This window comes from Actinia tenebrosa, unplaced genomic scaffold (genome assembly GCF_029948245.1).
Source record: "Actinia tenebrosa isolate PJP-AT-01 unplaced genomic scaffold, QUT_ActTen_1.0 PGA_scaffold9__36_contigs__length_13948895, whole genome shotgun sequence".
NCBI classification, from domain to species: domain Eukaryota; kingdom Metazoa; phylum Cnidaria; class Anthozoa; order Actiniaria; family Actiniidae; genus Actinia; species Actinia tenebrosa.
The window spans coordinates 11,852,437-11,877,717 of record NW_028292586.1 but is presented as its reverse complement, the minus strand read 5'-3'; the positions used below and the strand labels follow the sequence as shown (position 1 = coordinate 11,877,717).

Here is a 25,281-nt window from a genome sequence, read left to right as displayed (position 1 = left end):
AATTGTATCACCATCCTAATGATGCTGTCATCCCAAGATTAAAAAATATATTTGGTCAGACCATCCAACAACATCCACTCCTTGTAGTTTGAAAAATAATTCATTCCTATCCACCTTCCTTCTTCTCAGGACTAGCAGACTAGCTTTTCACCATACACCTCTACTTATAGACAGGAACAAAGAAACTATACTGTTATTACATTTAATTATCATTCCCTTTTCCTAATTAGTATGTAAAGAAATTTCTTCCTAAAGATTGGCTTAGGTTCCATTGAGAGGTTGGAATCCTAATAATTATAAGTTTATAACAAATTTCTCTGGAAGTTCACATCATCTGAAAATTCACATCATCTGAAAATTGTTTCAACAATTTTTGAAACCATCTATTACAGACTGTAAGTAGCTAGATTATTAGCTACCATTTTTCTTTCTGAGAAAGTGTTCACAAATAAATTCAGTATAGTTTTACTGTACATTGCTGATCGACTCAATTCAAAACGCCCACTTATTTATTTCATCAAAAACATCAATAAATCACAACACAGAGACCCCAAAGGTGTAAATGTCTAACATAACTTCTCTAGATGCGCAACCTTTCCAGCAATCACATCACATAACCAGGCCCATCTTTACCAGGTATCCCAGCGCACCCTAAGCCCAGGGTCTTGCTATTCGTAAGCTGGATTCATTCATTCATCAAGTCCATATTGAATTTGAAATGCAAATGGTTTGTCTTTTATTATCCCAGCCATGCCGCCAAGGATCAGAACGCCCTTCCACCCTTTCTTCTAGAAACTAATTAAAGAATTGCATCATCTCAAACTCTAAGAAGAAGACCACTAATATTTGAAATGCATGCAAACCCTATGAAATGAATCAGTGATAGATTGTGGCAATTCTACTTTTATTTTATACATTTTCCAAAACTAACGAAAAACAAAAAAAAAAACATAACAAAATACGTTTGTTTTTATTCGTACGTGTCTGAGTTTTAATTGTATGCCAACCATTTAATCAAATAGATAACAATCGATCTTGAGGTGCGAACTAATTTTAGCAGAAATATAGGCACAACAGCTTCAAGAAGAACTCAGTTAAATAAGATATAATTCAGATTGGTTTTGGAATGAAACTATTTCCTATATATTTATATCAAGAAGAACTCAGTTGGATAAGATATAAATCATATTGGTTCTTGAATGAAATGATTTCGTATGTTTCATCGATGAAAGCACTTGATTGTAAACTTCCGGTATATTCACTTTTGATTTAATTGTATAATAAGTAGTTATATTTTTCAATTATTAATTAAAGTCAATCGCACCCTTTTCGTTTTTCCTTGGTTTTTACGACAAGGTAACATGAATATTGGGCCACCATTACAAAATAAAGAGCAATAGATCGATCTGTGGGGTTCCCTGCTAGCAGAGGCTATTTTCCTTTTGCTTTGGTTGAGAGAGAAAAATAGACTCTGCTGATGTAGGACGGTATTTCTGTCGCGCATGCGTGGCGTAACCCTTAGCAAGGCTGTCATGATTTTGACAGCCGTGCTCGTCAAACAATGTCTGGCGCAACGGTGTGTTACATTTGCTCATGCGCACTACATGTAATCGGTTAAAAACCGGTTTTAAAACTGGTTTTGTTCGTCCACGATCATGGACAGTGGTGTATCAAAGGAAACGCTCTACATCGGCAGAGTCTCCTTTCTCCCCGCCTGAATTAAGGGAGAGAAAGAGAAGAGAGACTCTGCTAGCAGGGAATCTGTGTTGAAACTTACAATGAAAATCTCCGCTATGATACAATACAATACAATCTTATTTGGCACCTTATACTAATAGTACATGAGTGTTTGATTCCAAATATGTTATAGGTATATATATATACTATGTATTAGTTAATTTTCTTATTTCATTTTCACGTATCAGCATACATTGATGAATGTATGCCGATATGGCTCTTTGTAAAGACGCTGATTTTGAATTGATTAAGAACATAAAAAGACTGTCAGCGTTCATATTGTTGAAATTAATGCTGGTGGTTTTTTCTATGAACTCTTTTGAGTGGTTTCTATGAGAGTCATATAGTGGACACCAAACTAGAAAGTGTTTTTCGTTTTCTACTCCCGACTTACACACTGGGCAAATCCTTTCATCGTAAATAAGACAAGGCCTCTTATACCTCCCCGTTTCTACTTCAAGCTTATGGTTGCTAATTCTTAATTTTGTAAGCGCCACTCTGTGCTTAATATTGGTGACTTGACTTAAATATTCTTCAAAGTTATAATCCGTTTTGAACTGACGAAAGACTCTGAGTTTATTTTTATGTCTGTCGTCTTTCCTTTCATCATTGTGGAGATTACTCCATAAAATTTGCCTCTCAATGTCATATATTCTTTGGCTTATTACTTTTCCATATTCATACCATCTTGGAGAAAGTTCATTTTGTTTCATCCAAATTATCCCCAATCCGAGTTGTTCTAAAGTAGTTTTAATTTTTATGTTCCAAAAGGCTTTTTTAGTTTCATTTTTTAATATCTTGGTAGACTTCGGCTGAAATTTTTTTTGGGTGTAGTTCCGACTTTATAATTTTATACCAGAATTTAAAGCTTTTACTGCATGCAAGGTTACTAACATTCTTTGTCACCTTGAGGAGCATTTTGCAAAATTTCAAATGAACAAGTTCCATGGGCTCTTGGTCTTTGGTGCTTAATGTTTCGATACCCCATATCTCACTTGCGTATAGAAGTATTGGCGTAACAGGCGAGTCAAACAGTTAATTTGATATTGGATGTGAAAAATTCACCCATTTGTTTTTTCATCTGAAATAGTGCCTTTAATGCAGCTTTTTTAAATTCTTGTTTTGCAAACGTAAAGTTTCCAAAGGTTGTAAAATTTAATCCTAAATATTTATATGATTTAACGTTTTCTAGTTTAAATTTGTTCAAATAGAATTGGAAGTTATTCATTGTCTTCCCTGTATTATTGAAAACCATCACTTTTATCTTTGTTTTATTAACTGTTAAGCCTGATTGTTCACAAAATGCCTCTAGCTTGTCGAGATAGTTCTGAAGCCCTTTAGCAGATTTAGAGAACAGAACCAGGTCATCTGCATATAACAGAGTACTAAACGGTTTGCTATTCAACATTACATCATTGTTGTTACACGAATTTAATGAGTCAGGCAGATCGTGAAGATATAAATTAAATAATGTAGGGCTCAGCATACAGCCTTGTTTAACACCAATATAACAGGAATATGTCGGAGAAATGTGTCCATTTACTTTGATTGCTGATTGATCAGTGGAATACATCGATTGTATCACTCTTAGAAAATTTCCATTTATACCAACATTTTCAAGTTTTACCATTAATTTTATCCTTGGGATGCAGTCAAACGCTTTTTGAAAATCTACAAAGCAGGAAAAAAGGAAATTATTTTTCTTCCGTGGCTTACTTTTAACATATTTATCGATTACAGATTTCAGAATAAAAATACTATCTGTTGTTCCGTGCTTTTTTCTAAACCCACCCTGTTCCTGTTTAATTATATATTATTCGTAGTTAGGTAATCATAGAGCCGTTTGTTAAGTATTGCCGTAAAAACTTTGCCAATTGCAGAAAGGAGTGTTATTCCACGGTAATTTTCAGCTTTCGTTGGATCGTCCTTTTTATGCAATGGAACAATATATCCTAGATTCCATGAAGAGGGAAACTTTCCGTTGTCTAGGATTTTATTGAAAATTACCATTAGGTGTCCTTTTAGTGCTTCCTTTCCCGTTATCAATAGCTCATTTGGAATATTATCAGGGCCGGGAGCTTTATGTTTCTTTAGGTTACTTAGAACTTCATATACTTCTTGGTCTGTAATGGAAAAATCTAATTCCCCTTGACTTTGCGACTGTTCTAAGGTCTCCGTAGTATTTACTGCAGATGTCTGGGAACTATTAAGCGTCTTGAAGTGATTAAATAAGTCCTTTTCGTTTGCTCGACAGGAGTTTGCATTTTTTGCTTTGCCTACATTAAAAAGTTGTTTCAAAGACTTCCAGGTGGATTTCGAATCTTTGAGGCCAAGGTTCATTAATTTTGAATTGAAATATTTGTTTTTCTTACGTCTACACATGCTTCGAAAGGACCTTTTATGGGTATGTAGATTCCTACGAAGTTGTTCATTATTTGGATTCCTACAAATTTGTTTTCCAAGAGATCGAAGATTTTTCTTTTTGTTCTGAATCAAACCACTTTTGTGAATCTGTATTTTCTTTAAATGCTTTAGTTTGTTTAGTTAGGGAACAAAGACCTGCTTCTGTTCCTATGCTTGTTAGGGTTTCAGTAAATGCCTTAACCATTGAGTCTACATTATCTGCGTTTTCTATTGATTCGCGTAGCGTTGCTTGTATTTCTGTAGTGCTTAAAATGTTTTGTAATTTATCGATATTTCCAGTATGCCACTTTAAGCTAGAAATTGCCAAAAATTCCCTATTTTCTTCTCTTTCTTTGTTTCCACTGTTTTTGGGGGAAAGTTGGATTTCTATTCCATAAGAAATATGACAATGATCGGATAGATCTGGCATTAGTGGATTAACCTTCAAAAATCGAGCTTTTTCAAGTAGATTTGTACTCCCGATTACATAGTCAACTAGACTATTTCCGTTGTATCGAAAACAAGTCTTTTTGCCCGTCAAGTCACCAACAACCCTACCATTAAAGATTCGTAAATTGCAAGCCGCTATGTTCTTTGACGAACGTCTACGTGAGGGGGGGGGGGGGGGGAGGGTTCAATTCGTGTACTTAGAATATTATTACGATTGTAGCAAGCTTGACTCACAAAGTCTATTTAACGATAAGACTACGAGGTCGAGTTTTCTATGAGTCAATAGATAGATTAAGCTTAAGCTTCCCGTTTTTCTCTCCCGCACTTCCCGTGTTGTTTGGATTGTTTATAGTTTCTTGGCAGTGACCACGTTTTTTTCGTTACCCTACATTTCACTTAACCTTTTGCAAACCTTCCCGACAAAGACACATATTCTTATTTTTAGCTACTACTTGGAGATCATTGCGTTTCATTTTTTTCACTAATTAAAATAATAATAATAATGGCCAACTGACGTTTCACGTTTGCCGTAAACTGAGAAGCTTAACCTCTCTAATAATAGATAGAATCGACTATTTGACTCATAGAAAACGAGAACGAGTAGTTTTAGCATAAACCTACTAGCTAATGATATAGTATTGAAAACAAAGAATGACACTGAAAACTTTACTGAACAAAACGACGGTCAACCGGCGGCACTGTTTTCATTCATCTTTGCCAACTCGACTCGATGTCTTAACGCGCATATAAGCTTAAACTTGCTTTATTTCTATAGCTTTTTATATCTGTTATGACGCTGAAAACTCTCTTTCCAAGATTTTTTCCCTTTTTTATTAGTTCTTGGGATCGTTTTTCTAATTAATGACTGATAAAATGAACGTGAAATTGTCAAAAATGAAGTAGCAAAGAAAAGTAAAACACCAGGGAGTTCCACTTCAACAGTTATAGAATCGACAGTGACTTCCATAAACATGGACGATCAACAGTATCTTCGAAGAAAGAAAGTGTTTACCAATCGTTCTGACAAGGACAGATTCTGCCCCTTCCACGAGAGCGTGGCGTACATTGACAACGATACGTGCGTCGGCCTCTTCGTGGTTGCACTGAACCCATTGCATTTTCAGATCCATGGGATACTACAGATGCTCCTTAAATGCAAACAAGTGCATATAATTACAAATGTATTATATATATAAACCAAAACTAGTTTTGAGTCTTCTTTTGCTCAAGCTAGGCCTCGATTGCGGTTGACCTTAGAGCCGATTCAAAACCATTGTTTGTAGAAGTATACATTCAGTACAAAAGAGTTAATTACATGCTATTGAGTCTGATCTTGAGCAATAAAGAACTAGAAAGTGGTCAATCACTGTTCTAAATCAATAGAGCACAGATATGTTGCTAACCTGATGTAATATACACTGCTTTGTCAGGAGGCCACTGGAATTCTGCTACCTTTGACGTCAGTAAAGAAAACAATTCAGATTTGTTGTCCGGGTCACGCAGAAACATCATCCAGTTCTTTGGAAGCTTTGTTTGGCCTGCTACTTTTCTTCTAACTCCTGGACCTCTTTTTCCCCTTGTTGCACCCTTTAAGCTGTCAGGAACGTAGGTATCTCACACAATGTCAACACGTCTCGTTTCTCGGAGCTGCTGCAGAAGATGCGGTAGGAATACCTTCTCTGCGTATTCATCAAAAGTAGAAACCTCAAAAGTAGGCAGGCAGTGGACAATAACTGCACCATCCAAGACTTTGCAATCAAACTGGGGGGTGGGGGGAGGGTCTGTACAACTGAGACTTTGTGGTTGAAGACACTTTAGGAGGTCAGATTTGGAATTTGGCAGGCGAAGGTTTCCAAACTCAGACAACGCGGGTGGAAATGGTTGGACTTTATGGCTTTATGGTTGGACGACTGATGTCGGCTTTGATTGCTGCTTTTAAGTGAGCTAATTGCTATTCTCCTACGTAGCCCCTATTATGGAGGCAGTTTCCTGAGTTTTTTATATGTTTTAAAGTGATAAAAAAGAACATCGCTAATGATTGTTTTATTTCTCTTATTGTTCGTTCGAATCATGCAAATGTTTGTCGAACCACGCAATAGAATATAACGTTGACCCTCATGATTGTCCAAGCGCGTTATAGATTGTCAATGATTATGCTAATAGCACTAATGAATTTTCACTTTTGGGTAAATGATTGTCCATAAATGCAATTGGTTGTCATTTGGTGTCATTGAAGTTGAATTTCGCGCACAAGAAAATACATTCCGCGCATATGAATGTACGAACGCGCTATTGATTGTCCATTGATGCCTATGGATGTACACGCATATTCAATTATCGTTTTTTACAACAACTCACGTAAATAACACATTCTGATTGGCTGAGAGCTATGATCAATAAGAGGACAGACACATGGATGACGTAATGTTTTTGAAACCAAGACTCGCAGGTAGGATTTTATCGTAAGGACTGTGATTTTGCGAATTTATTTTGCTAATAAAAGTCGATAATGGAACCAGAAGAGGAACCAAACTTTGAACTTAATCTTACTGATAGTCTTGCCGACGAATATTTAGTTCTGGAGGCAGAAAAGATAGAGGAAGACGTGAAAAATTCATCCCGCTTTGCAACTTGCGAAGAAAAAGACTTGAATGAGCTTGTGTCAAGTGCTAACGCGAAGGGCACAAAAAGAAACACCAAATGGGTATTAAAACTGTTGCAAGGTAGGTCAGCTCATTTTTTTCAAGCAAATATGTGTTAAAACCTAGCTAATATTGAAAAGGATAAAGAAATCTACAGAGTTAGTTTTGAACAATCTATGATCAATAAGAGGACAGACAATGGAAATCTATGTGCGATTTGTTAAATTGAAAGTTGATCCGCGCTAATGATGTTACTTGTGGTGTTGATGAAAGTACATTACACGATATTGATACAACTATTGGCACAAATGAATATACATTTTCTGTTAATGAACAGCAAAAGGTGTACTATGTATGATAAATAAGACGTACTTTACAGGCAATAACAGGGAATAAGACAGTCCTTTGTTTACCTTTAATTATATAAATCATTTTATTCATTTATTTACAAGAAACTAACTTTGTTCTCTTTAATCACCTTAGTTGTTTTAAACCGCCCTAAAAATACCCAAAATTTCATCATATTTTCTTCTTAAATCGCCTTAAGTTGCTTTAAATTACCGCGACTTAAGGATCCGCGGGGTAGGCCTGTGTAGGCAAATCTCTCCGAGATCTCTTTGGTGGTGTAGCTTGAAGTTCCTTACCGTCTAGTTCCTTGCTTACTGTACTGTGATTATCAGTATTCTGTCTCTTGAGCAGAGATGTTTCTCTGGGTTGATCTTGACCTTTTGATCTGAAGGAATATTCTATAATTTTCAATTCTTCTATCAGTCGTCTTCGTTTCTTTAGCTTTCTAAAGCATGGACGGCAAATGTACTCCGACTTTCTCTCGATAGAAAGGCTTCTTATTTCAAATGAAGCATTAAAGCTTCCCTTACCATTGATTAAAAATTTTTCTTTAGTATTTGTGACGGTTTTAAAGTAAAGATTGCAAAGACGAGATTCCAAAAAACTAAATTCTAAAAAAAAATGCTACGACATGTCAAATTGTTCACGTGTAGTCAAGTCTAACATCACAACATTGCTTAACTTCGCGCGAAGTTTGTTTACAAGCTATTCAACCAATCAGCGTTCGCGTTAGAATAAAACCGATTGATAGCCAATCAGAAATCGCTTCATATATCGTGGCGAATTCGCAGGGGGTCAGAACATGGTTTCTGGCGTTGTTTCACAGACGGACCTAACCGACAAAAAAGTCCGGATGTGACGCAGGCTATTTCATTCAAGAACCAATATGATTTATATCTTATTCAACTGAGTTCTTCTTGATATAAACATAAGAAATAATTACATTCAAGAACCAATATGATTTATATCTTATTCAACTGAGTTCCTCTTGATATAAACATAAGAAATAATTACATTCAAGAACCAATATGATTTATATCTTATTCAACTGAGTTCTTCTTGATATAAACATAAGAAATAATTACATTCAAGAACCAATATGATTTATATCTTATTCAACTGAGTTCTTCTTGATATAAATATAAGAAATAATTGCATTCAAGAACCAATCTGAATTATATCTTATTCAACTGAGTTCTTCTTGAAGCTGTTGTGCCTATATTTCTGCTAATATTAGTTTGCACATCAAGATTGATTGTTATCTATTTGATTAGTTGGTTGGCATAAAATTCAATCTCAGACACGTACGTATAAAAACAAACAAGTTTTGTTATGTTTCTTGTTTATTCTTTACTCTTGTTAGTTTTGGAAAATGTATGTACAGTCCAATAGATGTTATAACATAACTAAGATATAACGCGCGCTCTGATTGGTTCACCACCTATGAAGAAAAAATGTATGGAGAACTCGTATGGAGCACCTGGTGAGGTCAATTTGGTGAAAATTCTGAGAAAATTGCAAGCATTCAGATAAAACTAAAAAGACTACTAACTGGTCTACCTTTCTGTACATTTAAAGGTAAAATATAACTATTGATTTCCTTTCAATTAAACTAACTAAAAAACTCGGCCTTCAACCGACCAGCTCACCACATCGAAATAGAGAAGTCTTGCAGTTGAGAAGTCAATTGGTTCAGTTTTCTTACTCAATCCGCCGCACAGGTCACCACAGCAGTCCAGCTTAACGCCATGATGGTTACTGGAGTCCAAGTAAATCCACTGATGCATTCCTTCGACCCTGTTTTCGAGAAATTTACGGTTCAAAGTTTTCAGATAATTTGTGATGCAGACAAGCGCCAACAAAGATCGCTAAATCGACTTCTCCTCAGTCAAATGAACTGTAAAACTTTCTTGTGAATGAAAACATTTAATAATACAATTAGGAACTGCTTCCCTTGCATGAATTTTTCGGAAAAAGTTTTCAAAATGAAGTTTAAAATGCAATTTGAGCTGTTTTTGCTCCTAACACGAGACTTGACTGATTTCAAATTCAGCTCGTAAAGCTCGTGCTCGCATCTTAGGAGAATCTGTGATTCGATCATAGTGTAATAAACAGTTTGTATCATGTAAAATTGTTCTTTATGTTATAAAAGCAACGGTCAATGCTATAGCAGTGCGTAAATCTATTGATGGTGCACGCGGATAGTTGGGAGAGCACGATGGTAGCTAGAGTTGCCTCAGCTCTTACAACTCTTACGCTACCATCGTGCTCTCCCAACTATCCGCGTACACCACCAATAGATTTACGCGCGCTAAGCATTGACCATTGCTTAATTAGAATTGTTTGTGAACTGTAGGATTGCATCTTGTTTCCCTTTGAATCTTGGATAACATTTCATAGGGTTTGCATGTATTTCAAATAATAGTGGTCTTCTTCTTAGAGTTTGAGATATATTATGCAATTCTTTAATTAGTTTCTAGAAGAAAGGGAGGAAGGGCGTGAATTATTAATTAAAGTCAATGGCATCCCTTTCGTTTTTCCTTGAATACGACAAGGTAACATGAATATTGGGCCGACACTAGAAAATCAAGCCATCGTGTGGCGAACTCGTGGATACTAGTTGCGCTTTTCAGAGATTGTGTTCCCTGTGCCCTTCTTATGCTTGTTGACATTCAAAGGATTCTAGTATTTTGCTCGATTTCACATTTTATATGCTCAGCTTAGCTGGTAAGATGAGTAAACGTCCTTTTATTATCCTTTTAACGCCTACTTTGTTTAGATCTTTGATATTTTGTTGAGTTTGGAAGGAAATTCTCCGATGAAAAGACGTTTTCGATTTCAATGGAGTCAACTGAGTCAAGTATAGAGTAAAATTGAAAGATCTATTTGCTAACGCTTTCTCTGTTTTCAATTCAAAAGTCGGGCTGAATGATTTTTATATTTCTGAAATCATTCGACCTACAAGCTTAAAACTGAATATACGAGATAATTTGCCCGTCTGCCGCTACTACTTATCTTGACCTTCAAGCGCTATGAAACTATTTATTTACACTGTGAACTAAGCGAATATTTTATAGAAATTCGTTTAGAAATGCTAGTTTTAAATTTGTCTTCATTCAAGTCTGTAAAAAAATAATGATTATTTATTGGAGCGATATATGTTGACGATTGTACATAAAGCGTTTCTGTTTACTTAAAATCAAACGAGTAAAAAGGAAAAACAAGAAGAAGTCTTCGAACTTAACGAAGATAACTCTTCCGAAGTGTTTAGATACCCGGCACCCGGGAACTAATTTCAGAATATTAGATACCCGGGAGTTTTAAACACATCTTTGCCCATTTAAAGTATTCTTACAGTAATGATGAAAAAGTAAATTATGCACCGTGAAAAGATGAAAAAACTTACTGACGTTTCGGACGCTAGTCCTTCGTCGGAGTAAGAGAGGAAAGTATTCTTAGTTTATTTAGAATAGTCAAGCACTTCTGTTAACGATAAATACGAGATCACATTTCTATATTCAGACCCCTCACAATAACTCGTTGCTACGCTTCGCATATCCACGAGTTAAAAACGTTTGTGAATGCGTGCATTTCAGCACGTTTTCTAAGAATTTGAAGAGTTTGATTGAGAATGAAATGTTTGTTTCCTCCGAGTGCACGAAAAAGTTTGGAAGTATACTTTTGCCAGACTAAGATACTGTATTACCAAGCACAGTATGAAAGAATAAGCCTTAAGTTTCAAGCATGGACACTAAGTTTGCATAATCTGCATACTATTTAATAGCATGTGCAAACGTTTTTCATTCGTGTCTATTGGGCCATCATAACAAAATAAAGAGCATTAGATCGATCTCTGTGGGAATTTATCAAGAAAAGCTGCGTCATATTCTTAAAACGAACGTCTAGGGTGGATCAATTTATGTAGTCAGTATATAAGCAAGTTAAGCAAGCAAACTTTACTCACAAAGTCCACGTGAACTTGAAATATAAAATTAGAATCTTTCTTCTTTCTATGACAGTTTGCCTTACATGGATTAGAACACCCTTGGGGCGAAGACAACTAAATGACAGCCTTTTAGAATTTTTACGGTAATTTCAATTATTTTTTGTAAAGAACTTTAAATATAATACCGGTTTTCGTAGTGTTATATTTTTATGTGAAAATCATTTGTAAGATGTAAGACCATATCTCTTTTTTGTTCGGCGTTTCGGGGTGCAAACAAATTGTCGGGTTTTTTTTCCGCGGTCCCCCGTTTGTGTCTGTTTGATGATTATTTGTAAGAAGAAGACCATTAATATTATATTTGAAATACATGCAAACCTATAAAATGTCATCCAAGATTCAGAAGGAAACAATATGTAAACCTACTGTTCACAAATAATTCAAACATCTATTGCACTGTCTGTTTGATAATTATCATAATTATTTTATTAGCATGTGTCAATCACAGGCTCTATGAATAGCGAATTTAATTGCACAACAGTCCATAATTCTTTTGGAAGCACGAATTAAAAGCACAACTCATCTATCAAGGTATGTTTCCAGCTTCTTTTGTAACACCTTTCTTCTTTCTTCATGCTTTTAGCCTGAACAACCTTACAAAAATGCATTTGTTTTCAATACTCTGCGTGTTGAATGTAATTGAAATTGGATTGTTAGCGAGCAAATGAACATTTTCGACGTGCGTTTTATTGCAATAAACATTTTCTCGGATAGATTAATAAACTAATTCGGGATTAGAAATTCGGGATAAAATCGCATTCGCACTGAAAAGGATTCTAAAAAGTATGAACTGGCTTATTCTGCTAGTGGTGCTAGTGGCTAGTCACTACTCATGCTTTTCTTTCCTGTACACAAAAGCGTTTTCACACATGAGAGACAAGTCATTCCAGAACAAGTTATTCGAATTGGTCGCCATATTTCATTTCGGTGTAGCAGATATCAGAGTTACATTTTTCAGCTTTCAAACGATTGTTTCGAGTCGACACATTTGGCAACGATAAAGTGAATGATTAGAAACTAGTTGATATTCAACCATTCGTAACAATTCAAAACAACTTGTATTTGTCAACCATGCATCACACCCCGTACGTACGGGGCTTTTCCGTGGGCTTGCTCAACACGTACTACCACTACATTCTATACTTTCAACTTGCAACACACAACTGTTGATCTCAAACTCAAATGTTCATTCTATACGGTGGAAGGAAAATCGGAGAACAGCCCTCGTGGCAAGTGTGAAAATACTCACATCAAACAAACTCAACTTACACATGATCCAGTCCACGCTACTCATGCCATAGAAATCCAGGCGTTGCCGGTCGAGGCTGACATTAGTTCACTGATTTTGATTACGTCTGACTCCTTTTTGATCCAAATCCAACAATAATGGTTAAAGGCAATGTAGTGCAGCTATATATCTTCTTTATTTGTGAATCAATGATTTTAAAATCTCTGTGGCTCAAAGCTTACTTAGGCAGTTGATAGTGTTTCTCAGCATTCTCGTGCCCTGTTATCCTCGTTTCGTTCCTCCCCAAAGCCTCTTCGGCATTTGGTACAAGACAGCTAGATGCTGGTCTGCGTATCACCTTATTTAATTTTGCTAATTAAGAGGCTGTCTCAGTAAAAGTCGTCCACTGAATTTATTTTGAAAAATGAATTTTTCTCAAACTCAGGTTATAGAAAGACTTCATTGAGTTTATCACTGATATGAATTTAGTTTGGCTCAAAAAACTATTTTGGCTGCACTAGGAGCCATTAAAGTTTCGATGGCTTTGGGCCAGTAACGAACCCTGGCTGACCAAAAATATAGCACGTACTCACAGCGCTCTATAAGAATGATTTCGTAGCTTCCAGAAACTTTTTTATGCTAATCTGTAGGCAAACTATTGTAGTTTCACTAGATAAAAGGTTTTATTCAATCCGTTTAGCCGTTAGCAAGAAAACCAGCAGATTGTGAGCCCTACTTGAGACGGTGTCAGCAAAGGCAAAAAATAAGAGCTTGAATTGAAAAAGTGGCACTTGTCTTCAAGCTTTTGCCTGCATAACCGAAGACTTCTATCATTTAGTGATACAAATCAGCAATAACCTGTGTACGTTTTCTTTCTTTTTTTTTTTTTTTGAAAGTTTGTATAACTTAGAGAAGTTTTCGAGTTGAAGTATCTGATCGGTATGGCATCGTACCAGTGCATTTTAAGTAAAATGCAGCTCACCTGCTTCCTATGTCAACCTCTTTCCCTCCCAAGCCATGCTAGAATACTTTCAGATCATAAAAAGTCCATATAGATTCCGTTTGAAGAGAATATTGAGCGTTCTTAACATTGATACACTAGACGAAAGTGTTCCAGCTGTGAGTCACCAAAGGCTCGATATGATGGAATTTCAAGGAGTCGAATTTTCTCTGTTGAGATTGGTCGAGCAGTGCATCTAACAGAGAACGTTTCCCAAAACACTCGAGGATAAATTTCAATGGCAAAAAGTTACGAAGAAAGACTTAAAACCCAAGAATACTACTCGCAAACACTCACTCCTGAACTAATCTAAGCATTTCGTGTTATTGCTGCTTTCCCGGAGGTCCGACCAATTGGGAGAGACTGCTGCTTTAATGTCGCGGGGTCAATAGACTATTTTTTCCCCTTCCATTTTTATTTTTATCCTTCATGTCTTCTTAGTTAGTTAGTTTTTTGTGATTCCTTTCTTTCTTTCTTTCTTTCTTTCTTTCTTTCTTTCTTTCTTTCTTTCTTTCTTTCTTTCAGAGGACTCTAATAAACACTGGAGGTCGTCGTCGTCGTCTATCGACATTCCGACCAAGCCTTTTCGGCGTGCTGCCGTAAGACGCGAGAAAAACCCTTGTATTTGTGTCTTTGTCAACCAGTCTGTGCGGCTAAACTGTCGTTTGTTGGAGGAATTTGTCGACGTTCTCATGTTTATCGCGACCTGTGCTGGGTCAGCCTTCTTGCCTGTTCTCTCTCCAAGCACATCTAGTGCTATAAGATATTTCTTGACTTTCTTCGAGAAGCTAACGTTACCCCGTGCTTTTGGTAAAGCCCATCCGGTCTTAAGCAGAGGACTCTCTTTATTAGCTGTTTCAGAGGCTACTTTGCTTGTAGTCTTTCCTCTATTGGATTCAATAGACGAGAACTTTGCTGCCCAGTCTATTCTTATCTTATTGTACTGACTTATCTTGGTGTGCTTGCCAACATCCAAATGCCACTCAAGTTTTGCAAAGTTCTTGAATGCTTCAACACAACCTGGAACAGAGCATCTTCAAACAGCGACACTTCATTATCTTCTTCGTCATTTTTGATCTTACGTTTCTCAGTTGACTCACAGAAACCCTTGCCTTCCAGAGTTTGGAGCATGGTCGGCCCTTGGTGTTCTACAAAGACTTTATCATAAGGAATCAGCTTTCCACAGCCAATGCCGTAAGATCTCCAAACTCTCACTCCAGTATCTTCATATTGAAAGTTATGATAGCTGCTGAAATGTTCGATTTTCTTCCCATGTTTTCACGGTGTTTCTCGCAAATCCACATATTCTCTACTTGACTTGGTGATAAATCAAATAATCCTGTTCGTTTTAAGATTAGGTCAAACAATCTCAACAACCCAATCATCTGTGACAGGTGACAGGCAATCAGGTGACCTGAAATGCCATTCTTACACTCTGACAAACGGCTAAGCTCAAAATTGCAACAACCACCTTTTCCTCTAGCTTCAAATAAGCATTTGCCTTCCATTTTACCGGCACAATAAAAGCCCAATAAAATATTTTCCAGTGTAACATCGACTAACACAATATTTATTGTGTCAGCGGTTTGCCCAATAGGTCGAACCTCTGCGAAAGCAGCAATAACACGAAATGCTTAGATTCAGGAGTGAGTGTTTGCGTAGTATTCTTGGGTTTTAAGTCCTTCTTCGTAACTATTTGCCATTGAAATTTATCCTCGAGTGTTTTGGGAAACGTTCTCTGTTAGATGCACTGCTCGACCAATCTCAAAAGAGAAAATTCGACTCCTTGAAATTCCATCATATCGAGCCTTTGGTGATTCACAGCTGGAACACTTTCGTCTAGTGTATCAATGTTACGAACGCTCAATATTCTCTTCAAACGGAATCTATATGGACTTTTTATGATCTAAAAGTATTCTAGCATGGCTTGGGAGGGAAAGAGGTTGACATAGGAAGCAGGTGAGCTGTATTTTACTTAAAATGTACTGGTACGATGCCATACCGATCAGATACTTCAACTCGAAAACTTCTCTAAGGTATACAAACAAAAACGGTCATAACTTTCAAAAAAAATTTGTATCACTAAATGATAGAAGTCTTCGGTTATGCAGGCAAAAGCTTGAAGACAAGTGCCACTTTTTCAATTCAAGCTCTTATTTTTTGCCTTTGCTGACACCGTCTCAAGTAGGGCTCACAATCTGCTGGTTTTCTTGCTAACGGCTAAACGGATTGAATAAAACCTTTTATCTAGTGAAACTACAATAGTTTGCCTACAGATTAGCATAAAAAAGTTTCTGGAAGCTACGAAATCATTTTTATAGAGCGCTGTGAATACGTGTTAAATTTTTGGTCAGCAAAGCCATCGAAACTATAATGGCTCCTAGCGCAGCCAAAATAAGTTTTTGAGCCAAACTAAATTCATTTCAGTGATAAACTCAATGAAGTCTTTCTATAACCTGAGTTTAAGAAAAATTCACTTTTCAAAATAAATTCAATGGGCGGCTTTTACTGAGACAGCCTCTTAAGTTCTTCAAAAAAATTGATATTTTCAGGACTGCTTTGCATTAAAGAAGCTTAAAGAATGGCCAAGAAAATTCTGTTGATATTGGTATTGTGCATGGTCTCGGTTTTCCTGTCGAATGGCGTGATAGGTAAGGTTGGATTTGTAGCATCAGTACTACAGTAAACATATGGCCAGAAATTCCGAATGGTCCTGCGCAGTAGGTTCTCTAGACCTTTAAAGATAAGCTTATGAATAAATACATTTGTTATATAGCTTTCAGGATATTTAAGCTTGGAAAACACATTTTGCAGTCTACTGCATTCTCCAAGCTTAACTATCCTGAAAGGTTAGTTAGCCGTACCATCAATCGCTTCGTATTGGATAAAACATCTCCGAAGCATATCACGTCCAGCTCCGATGATGCAAAAACGTCCGTACGTGCAATAATTCCTTTCAAAGATCAAGAATCTGCAGATTTGGTTAGAAAACAATTTAAAAGACCTCGGCAACAAAGTTGATATTAACATCCAACCTATTTTTGTTAACTGTTATATATATATATATATATATACTCGATTGCGGAACCTTGTAGTATACATTTATACAAATATCTACTTTATTCAGTATATTTAATGATATGCAAAACAGAAAAATCGCTTTATTTATTGTTTGTTTCATTCACTGACTGCCAAAATATTTTTTTTCTTGTCTATTTGATCGTATTGGTTATAAATCAGTTGGTTTTAAGCGTTGAAAATGGTCATTTTTCATTATGCATCGCATTAGATATTTGTATAAATGTATAAATGTATACTATCCGACCCGTGCGGTGCGGCCTATACTACTTATAAACGTTATTTCAGAAAGGTTGTAGTACCCATTTATACAAATACCGCAAGAGGGAACTATTCCAAACAAATTTTATTGACTTTTGCGAATTCCCTTTTACAACTTTGTTTCTTTCTTTTTTTTTCTTTTCTTTTTTTTGTCAAAAAGAAGATTTCGATACGAACTTTAAATATTCCGGTTCTTAAAAAAAATCACCATTTGGTTCCTGAGTTATCGATTTTTAAATAAACATTTTTGATGGCATAGTGGTCTTTGTTTTATGGTCTTTGGCTTTCCAGGTTTACTTTCTGTCATATTATAGCCATAATATTTTTTTAGTTCATAATGTGAAGGCATAAAACACTTTCCATCCTCCTTAAATGATTATCATTCTTTAAAACAAAATGCCTCGTTCTTTCATCCCTTATTAAGGATGCATTTTCTTGATCATCTGGAATACTTTTTCAATTTCAGTCAAGACCAGGGCCGCTCCATGCCGTTGTGGTGTACGTTATATGGGTACGAATCTAGGAAAGGTTAAAGGGGATCTTTGGTTTTTTAGAGGTTCCTGCCCGAGTGGATATGGCTACAAAAATTCTTGCAAACTTGGCGTGCAAGTTTGTTGTTTGCCAAAAGCTTAATAACAGGCTATATATAAACTAAAGCTAATCAAAGCTCAGTAGTTAAAAAAAAAAAAAAAAAAAAATTGGTCAAATGAATAGTGATTAATTTAAAGATTGAAACTTAAATGTCTTCAGAGTGTTAACTTCGTTGTAAACATGTTGTAATCATAAGGGAATGGACTAGAAATAAAATCACAGGAACTCAAAGAGATGGTAGTTTTTGTGCTTTGAATAATTAGGAAGCATTCAAAACACCCCCCTCCCCTCCCCCAAAATGAAGATATAAAAGGGGGTACTGGAAAGAAAAAGAAAAGAAAAAAAAAAAAAAAAAAGAAGAGAACAAAAGAAAAGAAAGCTCTGAAGGGGGTACCCGAAATTAAAAAGATAAACCAGGCCACGGAATAACATGTTCAATTATACTTCAACAATATCATGAAAACTTAACCTATGAACTCTGATATTTGGATACTAGAATATTATAAAGTGATGAATAACACTTGTTATTTCTTCTTTGTAATTTTTAAAAATACCAAAACAGTTTTAATCTGAACATGTTTCGGCATTTTCATGCCATCATAAGAAGATAATGATTTGAAATTGATGATGATACATAAGATTGATATAAATTTGGAAAAAAAAACAATTAAAGGGCCCGTCCCGGCAATTTTTTACCCATTTTTGACAATTATTACCGACACTTTATCCCAAGAATAGCAATCTGGAAGCAGAAAAAACTAACTGAAAAGTTTTTTTCCAAGCGATTTTCAATTAAAGAGCAATATTTTCTTTCGTGACTGAAAACAAGCTGAAAATAAGTCACGCACTTGGTGACGTCACACGCGTGTGAGTGGATCCAAAGCGATAAAATTTAGGTACATAATGCTGCAGTAGAATCGGGGAAAGATAAGAAGTATTGCTTAATATCTATGCTTTGAATATATGTTGCGAAAGCGTACAAATAAAACTTGCCCAATACGAAAGTTGTTTGTCTTGTTGGTCATTTTAAGACACAAATTCTTGCTGTTAAGTAGTAGTAAAATGGCGACCTCATTGAACCCTGTAGTAGGTCAGAAGCGTAAACTCAAACCTGGCAAACGTTGTGTTGTCATGTTTTGCGACAAAACCAATGAAGAAGGTGTGAGCTTGCACCAATTTCCGAGGATGCTATCTTATGCCAGAAATGGAATAAGTTCGTTCTGATGAAGCGGGACGGAAAAGGGTGGTCACCAGGAACGGGTCACGTCTGCAGTGATCACTTCTTGCAAAGCGATTATGAGAGTTATGGGGCGAAACTGGCAGGCTTTTCTAGCAAACTTGTTTTAAAAAAAGGAGCTGTTCCGTCGATTCAGCCAAACCCGACCCCCAAGCAACTTCAGAAGGCTCGAAAAATTTCTCTCAGTACGCCATCGCCTGTTACTTCGAAAGACACCGAAGGTACGCCGCGAACTTCAAGAAGGGGAAATGCTCTCACTAAACTTAGCGCCCAGCGGGTAAGTTTCATATAGAAGTAATTTTGTGATTTTGAATAGCCATTCCAATTCCTGTAATAAGTTAAAAATGAAAAAAGTCCTTGAAATTATGATTTTGGTTTTTCGCCCTTGTCGTAGACCATGAAACAGATCGAGTTTACACATGAGAGTAAAAGTCAAAGAGCAGAGAGCGTTGGCAGTGATGATACGCTGCAATCAGCTGATCCTCTCAGCCTGTCAAGCTCTGTGGAATCGGAAAACAAAAGACTATTCCCGTTAACAGCAAACAAGGCCACGCAAAAACGTTTTAGGAGACCTGAAAGAAGAAGTAGGGGTAAGTAATCATAATTGTTACTGAAATGCGTTTCATGACAGAAGCTATCTATAGGCCACTTATAAAATAATGACACTGAATATCTAAATGATTCTGCGTTTCCAGGTGACCAAACATCTATTGAGCAACAGGAGATTGGTGTGCAGTGTAACCTTGCTGATCTTCCCCCGATAGGGTTGCCCATGCCCAGAATCGAGTCTTACGAAACAGATGATGATTTTTCAGAGGACTTGTACTCTCCTCAGTCAACATCGTATTCAGAGGAAGATGTGGATTTTTCAGACAGGGATTGCAAAGATAAAACATTCAAGAAAAAGAAAGGATTGAAAGGGTAAGTTTATACGTAGGGTGTGTCACCAGTACTTTGTATATAGTAAGCTACATCGATAATCTGTTTTGTTTTTTCCCCTATAGCCCTCTACAATACCGTAACGAAAGAAAGTACATAGTATTTGAAAGTGCTCTGCGAGAACTATTCCAATGGTGCCCCGTTTGCAATAGCGCATCCTAAGGAACCATTTCAGATGAGCAAGGCACCTACATAAAGATTGTCCAGCGGTGTAGAGACCCACACTGCAAGCATGAAAAGGTGTGGACAAACCAGAGATTTATACGGACAATGCCTGTAGGAAATCTCCTTTTGTCAGCAGCCATAGTAATGTCAGGTATTTATAGCGCATTGTTACAAATATAAATATTTATAGAGTCTAGAGGCCTCCATTTTTCTCATCGTAACCCAATGTCTCATGTATCCAATTTCTAGGTCTTCCCACAGAAAAAAATCCTCAGGATGTTCCAGTTTTTGAATATTGCCTGTGTGTCGAGGTCTTCATTTTATCGACACAGCACCACATACATTACCCCAACCATAATACAGTGCTGGAAAAATGAACAGGCCATTCTATGTCAGCAAATGTAGGATCGTGGAGACCCCCTTATCCTTACTGGCGATGCAAGGTGCGACTCCCCTGGCCATAGTGCGAAATTTGGGTCTTACACAGTGATTGAGCAAACCATAAATAGAGTTCTTGATTTTCAACTTGTTCAGGTGGGTGGGTGTTGCAAATGGGGTTCAATGAAAATGTTGAAAATGATTCACACATACTTATTACTTACCTTAGAGCAATGAAGTGAAGAACAGTTCTTGGATGGAGGTTGAGGGGCTAAAGAGAAGCGTACAGTATTTGACTACAGTGGACCTCTCAATCGGCACTTTGATAACCGACAGAAGCTCGTCAGTTTCAAAATACATCCGAACAAAATTACAGGACACCAAAGACTTCTATGCCATCTGGCATGTTGCTAAAGGTATTATTTTATCTTACTTTTTAAAGGATAAATGATAGAACACATAACTAAGGGACTTGTAAGAAATTAACAGGGGGGGGGGGGGGGGGGAATGTGGGAGGGTCATAACTTTTTGAGCCAATAAAAAGGGAAGGGCATGAAAAAACTCTGCTTTTTGGACAAATCCAAGGGTAGGGTCACAGAATTTCACCCCTATTGCACCCCTATTCAAAATCTCCACCCCACGCCCCCTTCTAATTTTTGACACATCGGGCAGAATGGCTATTGTTTAATGGACATCATTATCAAACTCCATCTAAACTCAATTATTGACATCATCTCAAAATGAATATTAATGACAAAAAAAAGGGATGAGTGATTGGTCCTTAGTATTCCCTAAAGAGACTGAGCCTCCTTATTAGTATGTTGAAAATCAGCTCCATGAAATTCACACCTGTCAATCACTTTCATAGCAGCCAGATTTGTTTGTTGTTTTTAAACCCAGTGATTAATTACGATTTTTTTGCAATTAAAATCGCCAATACTGAGGGGATTTAATAGCGGGCCGCCAAACTTATGGAAACTTTGATTTTAGGAGTCTGGTCCGAAGTATGATTATTCGTAGATAATGATCAATATCTATTCTTGATCAAGGTTTTCATTATTTTTTATTTCAAACATTTCATTTTACTGAAATAAGCATTAGTCATGACTTTCTTAGTGCTTGTTGGCTCCTAAAAGAGCCGTTTTTATTTTTATTTTAGCTATTCCTCTCTGAACTGAAAGGTCACTCTTCGTATGTGTCGAGCCTTCGTCTTGTTGTTTCCATTGTAAAAAGATGGCGCTTTGCCCAGGTGTAGCTTCACTAAGAGGGTCGTTGTTTGTGAGAGTAAAACTTACTCTACAAGACTTTGACTGTCGAGAGTTTATTGTTTTGATGTGAATAAAACTCATTCGACAAGACTTTGACTTTAAGAGGGTCGTTGTTTGTGAGAGTAAAACTCACTCGACAAGACTTTGACTGTCGAGAGTTTATTGTTTTGATGTGAATAAAACTCATTCGACAAGACTTTGTTTTTAAGAGGACCGTTGTTTGTGAGAGTAAGACTCACTCGACAAGACTTTGACTGTCGAGAGTTTATTGTTTTGATGAGAATAAAACTCATTCGACAAGACTTTGTTTTTAAGAGGACCGTTGTTTGTGAGAGTAAGACTCACTCGACAAGACTTTGACTGTCGAGAGTTTATTGTTTTGATGAGAATAAAACTCATTCGACAAGACTTTGGTTTTAAGAGGGTCGTTGTTTGTAAGAGTAAGACTTACTCTACAAGACTTTGACTGTCGAGAGTTTATTGTTTTGATGTGAATAAAACTCATTCGTCAAGACTTTGACTTTAAGAGGATTGTTTGTGAGAGTAAGACTCTCTCGACAAGACTTTGACTGTCGAGAGTTTATTGTTTTGATGTGAAAAAAACTCATTCGACAAGACTTTGGCTTTAAGAGGATTGTTTGTGAGAGTAAGACTCACTCGACAAGACTTTGGTTTTAAGAGGGTCGTTGTTTGTAAGAGTAAAACTTACTCTACAAGACTTTGACTGTCGAGAGTTTATTGTTTTGATGTGAATAAAACTCATTCGACAAGACTTTGACTTTAAGAGGGTCGTTGTTTGTAAGAGTAAAACTTACTCTACAAGACTTTGACTGTCGAGAGTTTATTGTTTTGATGTGAATAAAACTCATTCGACAAGACTTTGACTTTAAGAGGGTCGTTGTTTGTGAGAGTAAAACTCACTCGACAAGACTTTGACTGTCGAGAGTTTATTGTTTTGATGAGAATAAAACTCATTCGACAAGACTTTGGTTTTAAGAGGGTCGTTGTTTGTGAGAGTAAAATTTATTCTACGAGACTCTGACTGTCGAGAGTTTATTGTTTTGATGGTGGATGGGTATTTTAACCAGCAATCATATGGTTTTATTGAAGCGTCGAGGCACGTAGGACGGATGTGTCGAGCATTCGAGCGAAACGAGAGCGTGGGTGTTTCCAGAGTAACGATCAGATAGGTTTTCTCTAGGGAGATAAGTAGGCGGAGCTAAACCTTGTGCGGGAAATTTGAAATGTGCTCAGCCTTGAATACTAATGTAGCCGAAACTATTTATCTTGCTTGAAGTTTAATTCCCGCTAGCCAGATAGTTATTGATGGTCAGCTGATAAGATGAAGACTGAATTTCATATTCGATTTATCATTTCCCGCTGGTAGTGAGATCATTTAATGTTTGAATGACTATAAAAATGAACGCAAACATTTAAGCATGTCGGGTGTAGATACATAATCGACCAAAATGTACCCAATATTAAAACTTCTTTCCCGTCGTGAGTTTGTAAGAGAAACAAAAAAAATCAATGGATCAAAGTTGATAAATATTTCCTCTTCCGAAACCAGCTGGTAGCAGTTGAAAAAAAAAAAGAAACAGCAGAGTTAGAACCAATATTCGCGGCAGACTTGACGCGTTTTGACTGTTTTCTTTGTAAATTTGCTTCAAAGATTTGAACTTCCCGCGCCGAGCTCGAAACACTGAGGTGTAGTAATTAAATTTGCATAATGATATGTCCAGCCATTCTGCCCGATGAAGTCCCTAAATACAAAATTAATACAGATTATTTAATTGTAGGACTTGCCAAAAAAAATCGATAAGATTGCCAAACAGAAGGACTGTCAAGATGTTGGGGAATGGAAACAGTCCATTAGTAACCATATGTATTGGTGTGCAGCCTCAACACCTGATGGTGATGGAAATCTTATCAAAGCAAAGTGGGAGATCTTACCATTACACATTCATATATATATGTACACAGAGGGGGAAATGCTCTATACCCCGAATGTGGCCATGGACAACTTCGTGGAGAGAGCAATGGTAGACTATGGTTGGACAAAGGTACAAATTGAAAGCATCTTTGTACAGTTGTACATAAATTTATACAGTATCGAAATACCAGGTTTTTTTAAAAATGGCTATGGCAGCAAATACTGTTATTTGAAATCAGATGTAACTTTAAATCACACAGGTTCAACTGCTGCAGTTAATCTAGAGGAACTTCTGCTTAAAAAACGAGTGCTTGATGACGTGAGCAAACTTTCGCCTGTTTATCAGACATCAACTTTGGAGGCAAAACATAGTCTTGATATACAGTTTGTGCCCAAGCACACAGCTTTCTCATACTGGGGAATGCAAACAAAGTATTTCAAGTGGTTTTAAGACCCATTTAGTAATAATAAAAGTAGTGTCTTTCAGGTGTGATGAAATATCCAGTGGCAGAAAAAACATTCTATTGGAGGGGAATGAGAATGTGATTCACCTTGACAACTCATACAAAAAAAATTAAAAAATTCAAATCTATTATTGGCTGAGTTGTAATCCCATTACCCCTTCCCTGAATCTACCTGACTGTCTTATGTGCCCCCCCCCCCCCCCCCACATCTGATGTGGTTTATTTGCCCATTTTGGTTGTTCTATTTCAAGGTTATGTTTGTCAGCACTACATTATAACGAAGCTGCTGACAGAATGCAAGCAGTCAATAAGGAGGGTAGGCTTTGCTATTCTCTTAAATTCCCTAAAGCGAAGAAGGGAAAACGTGCTGTCAGACCACAGAAGACAAGAGCAACATATGGTAAATGAACAAAAAATTAAAATACAATAAATTTATTACAAAGCTCCTGTAGGCAAATTGAAAACATTTCTCATTTACTTTTTTTACTGCTTTAAAAAAGAATACTGCAAAAAGGCCATTAATCTCTTGTTTGATGAATATAGCAAGAGCCCAAAACAGTTACGTCTCTATATGGAAAACCTGAAGAAAAGCACACCTCCCCCACTAACCGCCTCCATTGAAGACAAGCCCGATAAAGAGGAAGCCATTCTGGATTATGTCTCCAGATATTACCGCCGGGAAATAGTTCACTGACTTCCAATTCCTATCATAGCCATTTCAATATGAAATTCAACTAACCAGAAATAATCTCCGAGTGCTGTTTTGGGGATGCAAACCAGGTGCATACTGGTCTACATAACAAAATGTAATTTTGAAATATGTTTTTGATATGCTTGTTCAATATAAAATTGCAACTTTAGTTTCTACCCCTAAAAATCTCTTTGTAATATTATAGTAGTAATTTAGGAAAGTCATGTTCAAAGCTAAGTTTGATTAGATTTTGATCGATGATCTTTATAAACTGTCAAAAGTATTACTACATTCGAATATGCGGTAGCTCATGTGTACCTTTGATGAATAAATTTGTGAATAAAGTTTATCTATATTAGCTACAAAAAGAAACAATTAATAAAATGGTTTTCATTAACCCGTGAAATACACTTTAGCTTATTATACTTTATCACATTGTATTCTATTGTATCTATTTGAATATTA

The 25,281-nt window shown here is 36.5% G+C and overlaps 1 long non-coding RNA gene and 1 pseudogene across 1 annotated transcript; both read left to right on the top strand.

Moving 5' to 3' along the window:
* Positions 1–8,953: 8,953 nt before the first annotated feature.
* On the top strand, positions 8,954–16,402 carry LOC116301133 (uncharacterized). Its single transcript, XR_004197692.2, has 3 exons — positions 8,954–9,158; positions 12,016–12,114; positions 16,364–16,402. It is a non-coding gene; the product is annotated as an uncharacterized LOC116301133 (long non-coding RNA).
* Positions 16,403–20,358: 3,956 nt separating this feature from the next.
* Positions 20,359–24,819, top strand: LOC148904853 (uncharacterized; annotated as a pseudogene).
* Positions 24,820–25,281: the final 462 nt, after the last annotated feature.